Source organism: Beta vulgaris, chromosome 2 (genome assembly GCF_026745355.1).
Source record: "Beta vulgaris subsp. vulgaris cultivar EL10 chromosome 2, EL10.2, whole genome shotgun sequence".
NCBI lineage: Eukaryota > Viridiplantae > Streptophyta > Magnoliopsida > Caryophyllales > Amaranthaceae > Beta > Beta vulgaris.
Window position 1 is genome coordinate 36,010,123 of NC_079203.1, and position 3,717 is coordinate 36,013,839.

The following is a 3,717-nucleotide window of genomic DNA, read 5'->3' on the forward strand; positions in this document are numbered from 1 at the left end:
GAACAATGCCTATAATGGAAAGAAATAACTATGACTAAAAACGCACCCTGCAAGTCAGGGGAACAAAAATTAACTTGATTGTGATGTTGTTGAGCGTGTTGAGCAACAAATTGCTGATTATTCCGTTGGGGGCATGCAACCATTCTCAAGCAGGAGCAAACAGCCTTGTTATTGTTAGAAGATGGGGGTGCAAGTGCAATAGAGGGTGTAGACTGTACTTTCACAACACCTAATATCACAAAAAAAGCATATATATGTATCACTTTAATATGGAAAAAAAAACTACACTCTAAAATCTATAATTCCAAAAAGATAACACTCAGTAACAAAATAAAATTAAAAGATAGCTAGGAAATGCACATACTAAAGGAATCATATGAAATCACAGCGAGAGAGAAAGAGAAGCGAATAGTATTGTAGTTTGGATTGCAAAAGAAGGTCATTTCTATCAAGAGCTGAAATAGTATGAATGCTTTTGTGATTAGGAAATAAAAATCTAATTTTGTATGATAAGCTAGAAATATATTTCAAGATTAGAACCTCCGAGCAATGTATATATGACCAATAAAAATAAAGCATTCCATTTTGTTGTTTCTTGCAACCCATATAGACAACTAATAGAAGTAAGTATTATAATGGTTAGACTTGTAGTTCGCACCTCTATCTTATGACACCCAAACTGCTGACCCTTGCACCTCTGGCTGGTTATTCTAAAAATTGAAAGGAAACGATACAACTATATTTACATAAAATTTAAAAATTATATAAAATTTAAAATTTAAACTATATTTACACCCAAACTAAATTCCGTTTTGTTTTGTATTTCTTCCCTGAATTTGCAGGTTTGATATTCAGAGCTCGGAATTGGAAGTGAAGCGAGATTATGATGTCGTCGTAGATTATGGATTAAGTTTGTATTTAGATAGCTGTTTCAGGAATAGCTATTTATATTTCGTTGTATACAATATTTGGAAATATTAGTCGAGTTATTGGTGTAATTAAGGATATTTTTCTGCTGCGAAGTAATTTATTAAAGAGTTAATATTAGTTTATGGTTGTTGAGTGTGTTCCGCTAGCAGTTTAAATGGAATCCTATACTGAAATTTTTGCCCCTTTTGTTTTCTTTGCTCCTCAATTTTGATATTGGGTTGAAGTGGAGATACAGAAGCTGAAGGTAGAATTGAGGTTTAATGCCTGAAATCTTACGAGTTTGAGATTTTCGTTTTATTTAAATTATTATTTTCAGGTTTTGAGGACGAAACTTTAAATATGGGTGGTAGTATGTAATAGGCCGATTTTTAAGAGCATTTATTTAAACGTTAAATATATTTCTTAAGTTAATTATGTTTCGGAAATTCTTATTATATTTTTGAGTTATGGAGTATTAGTGTTATTTTTCGTTCTTGTAATATATTTTTTGTATTAATTTTATGAAGTTATTAATATATTATTTTATATATCACGTTTAATGAGCAATTTGTTAATTTTTACTTACTCGATTAGAAAATTAAAGTCGGTCTTGCACCTACTTTTGTCGGTTTGATTAAACAAAGCCCCAACCCAATTGTTTTCTCCCTCCTCGTGGTACTTTCCAAACATAAAACCCCAAAGAAAACTGAAACCCCGTGAAAACCCATCCCCTTTCCCCTGTTCTTCTCTCTTCGCTGCGACCTCGCCGCACCTCCCCTTCAATTAGCCGGCGATTTGCCGAGCTTACTAGAGATACCGCACCACTCCCTTCTCCTCTGTTTCGTCGCTACTACTATTGTTCGTGGGTGTCGTTCTGCGTTGCTGCACTTCGTGCATCGCGTCACACCACGCTGGCTTCGCCGGAACTTCTCTCGGCTCGCGCCGCTGCTGTGTCGGTGTTGCTGCTGTGTTTAATTAGTGTTGTCGCACCCTTACCTGTGATGGGTCACACAACCCTTGTTGGTTGCGCGACCGTGAAGGTGGCTCTGCTTTTGTTTCTCTCTCTTTTCATTGTTGTTGCCGCAACCAGTGGGTTCTCTCTCTCCCCTGTTGTCTTGTCGGTGCTGCTGCCACTTTTGGTGGTGGTCGTGTGTTGGTAAATGGTTGAAAAACACCAAGGTATTTTCTTCTTTTCTCATGTGTTGTAGTTATTGTTGTTATGGTTCCTGATGGTTGTTGGTGGTTGTGTTGTTGCTGTGGTGGTTGAGTTATTGCTCTTGTTGTGTCGTTGGTTCTACTGTGTTGGTGTCCTATTCTGTTTTTCGTTCCCTGTGTTGTGGTGGTGGTGTTGTTGCTGTTAGATTGTTGGTGTGGTTGAGATGTTGTTTTTGCTGTTGTGGTTGTGATGCTTGCTGGTGTGGTTGTGTTGGTTGTTGTGTGGTTGTGAGTTGCTGTTAGTACACTGTTATTGTTATTGTAATGTTGATGGTGATTTATTAGTTCTAAGTGATGGGTAAGTTTGTAGGTAAATCTGAAAGTTAAGATAATGTCTTTTAGAAGTAGTTTCTTATGGCTTCTAATTCAAGGATATAATATGGTATTCATATGATTATTATTATTATTGTTGGAGTTTTTATATTTGATGTTAAGTTTAGTTGGTTTAGTTTGATGATTAGAGTTGTAGTCATGAATTGAGAGTTGTAGTCATGATTAGAGTTGGTAATTCCTAGATTGAGAATTGGTTATAGATTCACTTTATAGTTTAGATTAGTTTAAGGATAGTAATTATTGTTATTACTATGTGGTAAATTGTTGGAGAATATGAAGTTTGAGTCTCATTTGGAGATGAAGATTAATGAAGGAGGTTGTATTGTTCAAATCTGGAATGCGTATGAGGTAACTTTTATGTTCAGTAAAATCATGTACTCATGCCTTTCTGTGTGTGAATCTCTCTGTTTTGTTTTTTGATAATTGAGTTCGTACTATGGCCATAGTTATGAATGTGTTGATTCTGGAAATGTTATTCGCTGAATATGAATATGCAAATGTTTTGCTCGCTTAGTGTATGAACTGAAAAATAGTAAGTGGGCAAGGTATGGGTGGAGGATGGTTACTCTTTTGACCTGATACGGTCAGCTACGCTCCATAACGAACCTTAGGGGTAGTATTGCTGGGATCCATAACGAACCTTGGAGGCAGCGTTTGTCCAAAGCTTGTACTTGCCACTGATTTGTTTAAGAGAGTGAGCTATGCCAACGTTGTAACGAGATGAAAATGATTTGAGAAATAAAATGTTTATAACGGGTTGAAGTAAAGGTTATGAGTTATCCACTGATCATTTTCGAATTCTGTTTGTTTTGTATTACTTCCACGAATTTGCAGGTTTGATATCAGAGCTCGAAATTGGAAGTGAAGCGAGATTATGATGTCGTCGTAGATTATGGATTAAGTTTGTATTTAGATAGTTGATTCAGGAATAGTTATTTATATTTCATTGTATACTATATTTGGGAATATTAGTCGAGTTATTGGTCTAATTAAGGTTGTTTTTCCGCTGCAAAATGATTTATTTAAGAGTAAATTATTGATTATGGTTGTCGAGTGAATTTTCGCTAGCAGCTCGGAAGAGCGCGGGCTGTTACAAATACGCTAGATTGTTTTCGGTGCATCCAAACACCATTTATGATAGGTCTCAAATTGCTTCCAAATATCACTATTTGAAAAATAAGATATCACCTCTAATTATATTTTGAATCAAAACTATGTGGTTGTCCTTAAATATATAAATTTTCAAAAACATTTTTATAT

At 35.4% G+C, this 3,717-nt stretch overlaps 1 long non-coding RNA gene across 1 annotated transcript; it reads left to right on the forward strand.

Moving 5' to 3' along the window:
- The first annotated feature begins 1,389 nt into the window (after positions 1 to 1,389).
- On the forward strand, positions 1,390 to 3,500 carry LOC109134184 (uncharacterized). Its single transcript, XR_002039189.2, has 2 exons — positions 1,390 to 2,088; positions 3,292 to 3,500. It is a non-coding gene; the product is annotated as an uncharacterized LOC109134184 (long non-coding RNA).
- Positions 3,501 to 3,717: the final 217 nt, after the last annotated feature.